At 40.5% G+C, this 11,587-nt stretch overlaps 1 protein-coding gene across 4 annotated transcripts in view; it reads left to right on the top strand.

Annotated features, from left to right (window-relative positions):
- Window positions 1–510: 510 nt before the first annotated feature.
- The window catches only part of elmo1 (engulfment and cell motility 1 (ced-12 homolog, C. elegans)), a 153,884-nt gene continuing 142,807 nt past the window's right edge, over window positions 511–11,587 (top strand). For 2 of the 4 annotated variants that reach the window (XM_015357490.2, XM_015357487.2), the window contains exon 1: window positions 511–1,100. The gene's annotated coding sequence lies outside the window, so the exon portion shown is untranslated. The remainder of the gene's footprint in view (window positions 1,101–11,587) is intronic. The other 2 variants (XM_006635778.3, XM_006635777.3) reach the window with 2 other exon arrangements.

The raw sequence follows: 11,587 nt of genomic DNA, 5'->3' as shown, positions 1-11,587 counted from the left end.
AAAAGCGTTTATCGCCGTCGAAAATGTGAAGGAGAGGTTTCGCAGCAGCCGATGAAGCCCAAATACTCCTAAATCCTTCCTTTTGGTTTGTGTAACACTAGACGGTCAATGGGCTGTTCCTCTTAGTGTCTTCAATATCAGTCTTCCTCAGTGGCTTTTGCGATCGACTCTATAAAGACAACGAATAAAACGATTTTTTGCCGACCCATTTTAACTGTACTATTATCTTTACATTCACTAATCTTTTAATCACACCAATTTTAAAACTTGCCGGAATAAAAGTCTTACTGCTTTTAGAAAATCGACAATGAGCTTGGTGCCAGTCACACATATTTCCCCAAAGGAGAACCAGAATTTATCTGTGGGAGGAACTTCATCAGATAAATAAACGGAAAAACACGCCTCTTTCCGTGGTATAAACAAAGACGTCCAAGGTATTGTATCGCAAGATAATTGTATTTGGGTAACACTGAAGTTGGATATAATACATTAAAAAAAACATTTCGCCTCGAACCCTTCTAGGCATGTTGGGAAACAGCGCAGTTAAAATGAATGGCCAAGCTGAGGAGCCGCAATGACAAATGAATAATGTTAAGAGGCTGCAATTTAAAACCAAGAAATACAATACCTGCAAAAACTGAAATCAATCGGCGGAGGGGGGGGGTATTATGCGGTCTTCTGAATCTGAACACGTTTTAAAGTTTTGGACAGACACGCTTCGTTTGGCACCAGTCTGGTATCAGAATACAAATGCACCAAAACGATGGCATTAAGATACGACTTCAAAGGGATTTAATTCATCGCGACGCTCTTTAAAGTGGCAGCAGTACGGACGACAAAGTTCGCAGTACTGGCAAAATTGCAATGTAACTGGACCACATTACAAGAAGGGACACTAGATTATTCAATTGTCAGCGCTCGTTGCAATGTAATTGGTCAATGTCCCTCACGTCGTTACTCGGAGGACTCTAACCAGCCAGAGGAGGAGGAAAGAGGAAGTGAAAACATCAGCAGAAGCTGCAGAAGCCGAGGAGAGGGCGAGCGATATAAACTCCGGACATCATCTCTACAATCGTGAAGCCGTCGGCTTGTTTAAACAGGTTAGTGGCCGTAAATGTTACTCATTCACAAAAGTGCCAGCCATTTGCGGGACGAAGCGCACGCACATGCCCTTTCACAGTTGATGTTTTCATTCTGTTGGGAGGGGGGTTGCGGTATGTGATTTACATAAAAATGTTTGTTTCGAAACTGTACTTGTTAGTGTGTATCAGAGTACAGTAATTATTTCTTTTATAGCGGACCGCAGCGAAATGCGCGCACAGCGTGCCGCAAAGATGGATTATTTCACTTGTGTACCTGGCAGAATTATTCCTCTTATATAGTCCACGCACAACATTTGTTCAGGACAGTGTGCCTTGCCGATACCCTTTTAAACTATGCAGACATATTGCATTACGAGCAATTTTATCTTTAGTTACTCGATTTGAGTCAACTCCTAAGTACTTGCTTAGAGTTTCCAGGATGAGCACTTAGGTGATTTGGCGGAGATTGAGTTGAAGTAATCACCAAATAGGACAGTTTACTGCCGGGACAGAAATGTGACTTTTCGCGTGTATCGGGCGCAATGGGTTGGTTTGGCGTGACTGAGCCTCAATAAGAGACCGTGTTATTTAACAAATACCTTCATAAAGAATTATTACTGAAGTATGAATGCGTTTTAGAATTAGCCAGCTGACTTTTGTGTTTATTTTTATTAAATGAATGAGTGAAAAAAGAAGTACGTCACGTTCAAAACGCGTATTGTAGAGGCAAACGTACAGCACAAAAGTTCACATTGTATTGTATTATAATACTTGCACACGAATGCTTCAAACAAATATGTTACTAAAATGCCACGGATTTGTAAAGAATGTTTTTAATCGGACTCGTAATCGCTGGTGGAATTACAGTGTTTTAGTACCGGTGAACATTAACGTGATTATAGGCATCAAGCCTTGCCTTAATTAAAGGCTTCTTTCTTCAAACATGAGCTAGGAAATTAAAATAAATAAAGAGGTGGTTTCATTCATCTAGTTTGCGTTAGACTTTAATATGTGCTTTTCAGTTTGCACATTACTTTCTATCCATCCTACTAAAGTGTTGGATAACTTGAGGATGCTTTCTGTCTGGCAGTACTGTAGAAAGTAAACTGGACAGTATTGGATTACAATATATAAAGTCTTTATTATATTTACGTACCCCTTTATAGTAGTAGCATTTCCCAACGTCAAAATGACTTGCTCATTGCGTGTTGTTTCGCTTACCTGCGTGTGCTTAAAACAGCAATAAACCCATATCTTTGCATGTTCCATGATGTATGGTCCAATGTGTTTATTCCATAGAAAGCAACATTTTACACCCCAGTCTCGTTCAAGTTGTAAATGCTTTGTGAAGGAATGAAACCTCAAACCATTGTACATACCTAAAAAATTCTAAATGTATTTTTAGAATCCAAAAGGCCTTTCAGTGTACCATTCTTGAGTGTTTTTAATATCTGTTTAATGATACCCTTAGTATAAAATTGTAATTGTCCTCAGACGTGTAATTTGATGCTGCTCCATTTTGAGGTTCCAGCGTATTGTATTAAAGAGAGGGAGACAGGATCGTTCCCTGCCCAGACAGTAATAAGTAACTAGGCAGTGACAGCCCATTCATTTCAGAGCTTCTCCCATTGTGAAACTGGTGTGGCCAGGAGCCATGGCGACCACACTGGCCTTCCTCAGAGAAGGGCGTGGGAGTTGTAGTAGTCGAAGGAAGAGGAGTATTGAGTGTGAAGGCAGTTGGACTTCTTATTTTCAGTGCTCAAAAATCAAGAAGTCCCCAGAATCTTCTGTCCGGGGGAAATAAAAGACCATTTTTCTTGAAGATGCACATAGAAGAAAACCCTTTGGCCCAACTTCATACGTCTGTGGGGCACCTACTGTAGCATCGCACTACGCATTTAAAAGGCATAATGTGGAACGAAAACTCGAGTACAATTTCAAAGCATACCTACGAAAACTTTGAAATAAGCTGTTGTATACACATAATGCAAGAGCCCTTTTACATTTATGTCACGCATTCTAAAAATGTTTTGGGAGATTTGGAACATTGTGAACGATATGCTAGGGCTTATAACTAGGCCAAGCAGTGACCCAGGTTGAAAAACAAATTTCTCATCTTTTCCTGTCCCTGGTTTGTTCTCATTCGCAGTGTTTGTTTGTTCCAGGCTTGAAAATGTTTTTCTTAATTGCAGTTGAAAATGAGATCTGATAGTGAGCTTTGCCTCTGATTAGATGAGTATCACTTTGATTATTAAGCTTTGCCAAATATCAGGCTTGAAGCTGCTTTTGCTTCACACTGTGCACAGATGTGAGGCTGACAGTGTGGGAGCTGAGAGGCATTTCATAAGCGTTACAGAGTTGTCATGCCTCCTCTGAAGTGGTTGAAAGATTAAAAGTAAACTTTTATGGGGTTTTTTCACTTCAATTACCCCATCATGAGGTCAAAGATGGCTTCTCTTTGAGTACAATATCGAAGCCTTGTGATGCTTACTATTGCAAAATGATTAATATTTCTATGGAATACTAAAAAATGAAGTTCTTTTGGATGGTGTTCATCTCCTAGGCACTACATTTAGTTGTACACGTAGAGTTACATGCTGTAGTAGCTGAGTCATTTGTGCATGTGAAATCAATATTACAAGATACTTATATGTTCTTAACGTTGTCTAAATTATAAACTAAATTCTGTACTCTTTTTTCTTATTTATAACTTCTTGGCTCTCTTTTGCCATTTGGACAGCTAGATGCGGCAATAAAGGTTTAGGTACCTTAGCATTTAATGAAGCCTTTCAGCTACGTGTGAATGTGATGTTCATAATTGAATATGCTGGAAATCCAGAGATGCTTAAAAAAACCCTTTTCAGAGTCTATAGAAGCACACCTGAAAATCTCTGGCAGGGTGGTGATGCTCTCAAAATTATACAATTCACATGAGGGAAAATGAATTCGTCGGTGAGGGCAATGCATAATTTTCTTTTGATGGTGTGAATCTTTTTTTCTGTTATTAATCATTAGATTTGGAATACATTAACGTAAAACTTCCAACACCTCCTTTTCGTGAAAGTAATATGAATTCTGAAAGAGATTTCGTAGAGTATCATTACACCCTGACGTCTTGGTAGCCATTTTGGTTTACTGCCATTGTTCTTGTCACCTGCGGCTGAACATTCTGTACTGCTTCCAGAGATGCAGTGGTACTCTTGACTTTGAAACAAAACCTCAAGGATGTTGTCCTTTTTAGCGTTTTTGTTTGGAATGAAAATCATTGAAGTCCTTGTGGTTGTTTTTTCTAATAACAGTTACAGAACTAATGATTTTTAATGTGGACAATTTCAAATTAGTTACAGTATGTTATTGATTTAATCGCCAGAAGTTAACTGAACGACAGTTTTGACTTACATATGACCTGAAAGGAGATACGCTTGCAGATGGAACAAAGTAAAGGATGCATTTGAGGCGAATGTTCTTTTGCACTTCAGTATCTAGTGCTGTTTTTTATTGGTGTTTTTTATGCAGACTTTGAGAGGCACACTTTCCTGTGAAGTCTCTTAAGGGATTGAATAAATCTACTATGGTGGGCATTATCTTAAAGAAATTCTGTATGGCTAATAAAGTGATCTTATCTGATCTTAAAAGATTAAGATGAAGATTTGTTTTCATCACCCTAAATTTGGAACGTTCTTTGTCACTCTTGACATAACATTTGTTGAATTCATACAGTGCTACTCAGACTTTCAGATTCTGCACTAAATTTGTGCATAATGATGAGAAAGGTGTGGTGGTGCATTTGTAACCATTGCTACCTCACAGTGCAGAGGCCCAGTGGTTCAATTTCAAGGGTACTATCTGCTTGGAGTTTCTATGTTCTCTCTGTATTTGAGTGGGTTTCCTCCCACAGTCCATACTGGTAGGTTCATTGGCTTCAGGGACAAACTGTCCCTCGTGTGAGTGTGTGCCTATCTGTGTTTGTGTCTTTGTGCCTGTCCTGCGATGGACTGGTGTCCCATCCAGGGTGTATTTTGTCTTGCGCCTTTTGCTTGTCAGGATGGGCTCGAGCTTCCCCCCGGCCCAGAAAAAATGGATGGATGGGTGAATCTACTTCATAGAAACAGAATGTGTAGATTGTGTGGTACACAGCTTCTGTTCTGGTATTTGCTTTGCCTAAGCTCTTACCTGCCTGATTGAATTCTCTCAGCCAGACAAGTATAACGTTCTTTCACAGGTCCTGAGCAATTGTAGAGAACAGTACATGCTGTAAGATCTGCTGGGAGATATTCAACCAAAGCACTACAAGTGCAAATGAATGTTTTCAGTAACCAGACTGATGAGCTGTCTCACTGGGTGTGTTCAAGAGAGAAAATAACTGACTGGGAACATAGAAGTGGTTGCTACGGGGAGGTCATTAGGTTTTATTAGAAAGATGTTCAAAAAGGTATTTAAATTATTTATTAAGGAAATGATGAAAGCCAAACTCTGGCCCGTCCTGCAGGTATTCTTCTACACTGAGAGACGCTGCTTAGAGAATGTCTTTCCTGACATTCATGCTCATGGAATAAACTCTAAATTCTCACTCTGACTCCCCCTGATGGACAGGGCAAGACTGTGTTGCAGCCTGGGTTGGGCCAGAGTCTGTAGCCCCTCACAAGATGGGGGATGATAAGATGAAGGACATGACAGTGCGATCAAATAACACAGTAGAACACAGATGAAATGACAATTAAAATGCAGTGGGAAATCCAAATACCACCATACAATGCAATAAATGGTTATTACAAAGGAAGACAGGTGGGTATAAATGTGTGCCGTCTATTCTGGTCCTCACAAGAGGTCTAAAGATGGCGGAGCAGTGGCACTGTGGCTAAGGATCTACGCTTGTGGCTGGAAGGTTGCCGGTTCAAATCCCGTTGCCGGCAGAGGAATCCTACTCCACTGGGCCCCTGAGCAAGGCCCTTAACCCCAGCTGCTCCTGGGGTGCCACATAAATGGCTGATCCCGTGCTCTGACCCCAAGCTTCTCTCTCCCTGTCTGCATGTGTGTCTCATGGAGAGCAAGCTGGGGTATGCGAAAAGACAAATTCCTAATGCACGAAATTGTGTATGGATAATAAAGTGATCTTATCTTATCTTAAAAGATGAAGATGAAGGTTTGTTTTCATCACCCTAAATTTGGAATTTTCATTGTCACTCTTCACATTACATTTGTTGAATTATATGGTGCTACTCAAACTTTCAGATTCTGAACTAAATCTGTGCATAATGATGAGTAAGGTGTGGTCTTTCTTCTTTCATCATGAAAGAACTCTAAGTATCCTTTCATCTTCTAACTGCTTCATCCAGTTCAGGGTCTCAGGGAAGCAGGAACCTGTCCCGACGAACAACAGGTGCACGGGCAGGGCACAGCCTGGCTGAGATGCCAATCTATCTCAGGACACAAGCACAAGCAGACACAGACAAATATGCACAAGCAATCATGTTTACTTTTTATTTGTCACTTTGAACATGTGGAGTCACTGTTGTATATGGAAAATATTAAATTCTTGAAAGTGTTGTGTGACAGTAAGCTTTAAAGCAACAACATGTGAAAATTGTACAGGGGTCTGAATACTTTTGCAAGGTACCAAATGTACTGAGTCAGTGTAGGTTTTTTTTATTGCCTGAGCTCTTTAGCTGTCCGTCATTCTCAGACAAGCAACGATAGAGTTTGTTGTAGCTAGCCTATCACCAAAATGCGATTAAACCAATTCACTGTCTTAACGATGCTGCTCAATACAGATTGACCCAGATTGTGTTTGAAACTGTAATCTTCAAACCAAACCATAGAGTAGTTGTATACTTGTGTTCCTTGTGCCTTAAATGTTTCTGTATTGTTAAAGCATTTTTAATTAGAACAATACGTGTCGCAGTATTTGGAGTCACCTCTGATTCTGTTGTACTGAGTTTATTGAATGGCATCCTCTGTTCAATATTGCAGTTAAATAGACATAGACTTAACATGAGCTGTTGTTAAAATCGCTCGGACAAAAAAAGTTTTCTTCCATACACAGAAAGAAGGAATTCCATCCAGTTGAGCTGTCTTGTAGTTCTCAGTTGGCAATATCCTCACAACATGACTGCCTGCTGCACACTTTGTTACAGAATTTGGACCGTATAATGCCAAATCTGCAAACAGTGACAAGATTCTTTATGTCATCATGGTTTACATTGTAACGGAAGAGAACTGACAATGTTTTCTTTTTGTTGTTGATGTTATTTTAACCTTCAAGAAATGGAAAGCTTTTCAGCTTGTCTGGCAGTGACAAGGTCAAGCTAACATTTTCATAGCTGGATGAACTACACTTTTTTTTTTGCAAGTGAAGGGAACAAGTACAATAGTTCTTTTTTTTTGTCCTCAGAAAGCACAACTGTATTCATAAAAAGGGAAATACCTTGAGTGGTGTCAGGTAAACTTTCAGAGTTAATTTACTTCTTACTCCTTTCTTTTATGTAGAAATATCAGTTCCTGGTTCTCTAGCTTTGTTTTCATTGATCCCTGTACATGATCTGTGAACCGCGGTGACAGTGACATCATTGTGGTGACCCTCATTTTAGAATCACAATAACCTGGGTCATCAGCACTAAGTGGGTGTTTTGGCTTATACTGACAAAATAGAGCTATACTGACTGTCATAAGATTCATTTTTTAGTTTTTTCAAGACAAACAGTACCATGTAGTTTCATTTTCATTTGAATTTGAGTATCATTCATTATCAGTGCATTTTTTGCACTCTAAAAGTTTAACAGAATTGCTAAACTGTCAGAAAGCTTAGTTGTTTTAAATGATATGAGAGAGAGACTTGTGCCTGCCCTGTCCTCTACAGGTCTCATCAGTGCTTCTAAAAGAGTTTTCATTTCATAAAGGAGAAGCAGGGGATATCTGCCCTTTGATTTAATTAAAAAGTATGGTAAATGATATGTTTTTTTTCCATTATGAAACAAAATAAGGGCAGTTATTGTAATCCACGTGGTTTGTTTTGTTTTTACACAAGGGTAGCAAAGTAGGGGGCACCACTTGGTTAAATAAAACAACAACCCGATTATATAATAAGCCAGAGTCCAAGTTATTTTAACACGCTTTGCCAGAAATGCTGAAGGGTTGTGAAACAATATTCTGAATATGCTTCCCTGAGCTATCCTTGCAAACGAAACCCATTAGTCCCGTGACTCAGTGGTGAGACCTGTTGGGGATGTAAACGAAGCAGCAGTGCTGGGTTTTGGAATGTGCCCAGCGTGCTGAGGGCTGAGGGCAGGAGTGTGAAGTATGGGCCACAGCTGGGGCTTAAGGATGTAGTTCAAGGAGCCACTGTTGACGTTGTGGTGCTTGAATTTAGTGCCTCTGTTCCAGGTTCCTTGCGTCATGGTAATGTGACTTATAAACATCTGCTGCCCACAAGTAATACCTTAACCCGTGGAACTAAAATGCTGCAGGCTTCACTGTGTTGAACTTTTCAAGACTTTTGAAAGAGAATGGAAGGAAAGGCAGGCTGTACCAGGCTCGTGACCATGAAAATGCTCATAAACTCGCAGTGTTCACAGTGCCCAGTTTAGAAGGACAAAGAGAATAGTGTTCCTGTGGACAATAAATAAACACTGCCTCAAACTACAGTTTTTCTTGGTTATGGTCATGGTGCAGAACTGCACACTTATGATTTGCTGCTTCGCCAATAACAGGATTAGTGGGGCAGCTTAAAAGGTCACTCTGTTTCACATACCTTGAGCATTGAGTAGCCATTTTGCTGACTCCTAACATCTGTAGCTGAATCTTATGTTATGCAAATCCATGACATCTGATCCGAGAGCCCCTGGAGGACTGCGGAAAAGAGCTCGGCCTTGTGCGAGCTTCAAAATATGTCAGTTTTTGCATGATTTAAATGCAGTTATATCCACAATTTCAGATATGTGCCTAATGGTTTTTAATTTTTTTTTAAAGCTTGTTATAAATTTTGAATGAGGCATAATTTGTCAGGGTGTTTCAGTGACTCCTTAAGTTGTATGTACAGTAAACAATGAAATGATTTGTCATTTAAAGGACAAATGTGATAGTAGAGCACTGATATACCATCAAAGGTTACAAAGCTCATTTTAAATCTCTCCTGGTGCAGACAGTTTTGAACTGTTATAATGCACAATGTTATGCAACGCTGATCCGAATGTATTTTAAGAACAGCAGTTCTGCTCTTTTATGACCATTGCATTTCGGCATGGTTGTGTGTCTTGACTGCAGTTGCAAATAGTTTGAATTCAACAGTGAAAAATTCTCTGGCTTAGGTATGCCCGTGATATCTGTTGTTGGGCAACCACAATATTAAATGTACATGATCGTAAATAAAATGGTCCTGTCAACTGCTATGTCTATATCATGCGTAATTAGCTATTGAACTAATCAGCCATTAAAGTCTGAAGTCTTATGTTTAAGAATCGTGCTTGCCCCAGGGGAAACAAAGATTAGTTTAATTAAAACATGTTTGGTTTTTAATGTAATGAGGCAAGTGCACCATTAAGTTATCAGATTACATTATCATGTGTAAGTTCTACTTTATTTTATTGCGAACAACTGTTGAATTGATTGTGTCTCCCGTGTAGATGTTAGAAGCTTTTGTTTTGTTATTAAACAGTCTACAGGAGTTGTGATGCAGACCTTAGGTTTAGGGGAATCTCAAGTTTGCAGGAAAGGCTTAATCGGTTCATAGTGCTGTACTTTGTAATATTTCCTTTCTGGGCTAGATTTAAGTTTTTGGTCTCATTTTGATTTATTCTCTGAGAAATAATAAAGATAAATACATTAATCTGGAGATAAATTATGTTCTTGGGAGACCTAAATGCACACTGCAGCAGTTCTTAAATGTAGGCCTGATGCTCTGCTTCATTGCAGGTACTGCTGTGCAGTGCTGGAGCCAAGCTTTCAAAGTGGATTAGCCTCTTACAAAATAACATTACATGTTCACACCCTTCTCCAAGTGGATGTTGACTTAAACAGATTCAGTTCTTATTTGTTGCCTTTTTTCCTTTTTTGTGACGCTGATATAAAAGCGCTTTTATATCTTTTAAAACGTTTGGGACAGGCAAAAGGGAACTGTTCCTGCTTCTAAATGCAGAAGTGAGAAATGGAACTTTTCAAGCAAAGAGGCCAGTTAATCAGCACTGTGAATTGCAGTGATTTAGCCACTTTCTCATTAGTGAATCAACCCTTACAGAGGATGCTTTTGTTGATTCACAAAATGTTGTACAGGGGTTATTACCATTTTGCCAGACTTTTGTGAATTCCAGACAATTAGGTTTAACCTAATTTGAAATAGTAAGTTAGAATTGTCAGGCCTCAAAATCAGGTTGGTTATAGTTTTTCATATTGAAATTTATATTTATGACAAAGTAACAGTGTACTCACTCACTCACTCGGTGGCAATAGCTTTGCTCAGAGCTGCTCTCTTCTGCATTGTTTCACGTATGCATTTCCAGGATTTAAGGAAGCAAGTCCTTCCACTTCCTTTTGGATGAAGAAGATTCTGCTTAGGTAGGGAAGCGTGCGTGACCATAGATTTCGGAAAGAAATCGACGGAATCATGGGAAGCAGTCGTGTTCAAAGAATTTACATAAATTGTTTTGTGGTGTGCCGTTTCAGGTATTTAAGTGAGTGAAGTGGTTTCTTCTGCGAACGCAAACCCAGATGGCTGGAAAACAAAGTAATGCCCATGTCAATACTGTTGGGTTTCTGTGCTCTTGAAATTAAAAATGAGGGAGGCACAATGGTTAGTGTTGCAGTCTTGCAGTGTTGGGGCACTGGGTTCAGTTCCTGAGGTGTTACCTGTGTGGAGTTTGTGTTGCACTGCCCCACCAGGACAGTGCAGGCAGGAAAGTGGGTATCATAGACCCAAGAGCAAGGGCGTCACCATCCAGGCAGAGTGGCTACCATGCTCCAGAATGGACTTGGCTTCAAAGGGATGGACACGAGATTGAGAACTGGGGACGGGACAGGGCTGGTCTCTCTGCACCTGGAGGCTGGGCTGTCCAGGCTGGACGCGACGCATGTCGTCAGGGTGGTCTACAGGGAACGCGACAGGAACTGGGCTGAGGAGGGCGTATGTTTCTCCAGAGACCAAGCCAAGCGCGTGCTGCCAGGATGGGTTACAGAAGGCACACCCTGGACCAGGCCGAACAGTCCGTCTTCTGGGAACCAGAACGAGAGCGATGTCCCGAGGTTGAGGAAGGGGAGAACTACCGGGGTCAGGAATTGTGTTGAGTAGGTTTACTGAAAGGGCACCCTGAACCAGCCTGAGCCCACAGAGGACTGGATCCAGAGCAGAACCCCAGTCTCATTGCCACACTGTTCAAACTGGATCTGTTCTAGAAAGCACAGCAATAGATGGGCCCCAGCTGGAGTCATGGCACGTCAGGAAGTGGAGAAACAACTGGAAATGTCCAGGCAGGCAGGGAAACAGGAACAGGGAAAAGGCAAGGAGGACTCCAATGGGA

The sequence above is a fragment of the Lepisosteus oculatus genome, chromosome 10 (genome assembly GCF_040954835.1).
Source record: "Lepisosteus oculatus isolate fLepOcu1 chromosome 10, fLepOcu1.hap2, whole genome shotgun sequence".
Lineage (NCBI taxonomy): Eukaryota > Metazoa > Chordata > Actinopteri > Semionotiformes > Lepisosteidae > Lepisosteus > Lepisosteus oculatus.
The sequence above is the reverse complement of the archived record's forward strand: the minus strand, read 5'-3'. Positions and strand labels throughout refer to the sequence as shown.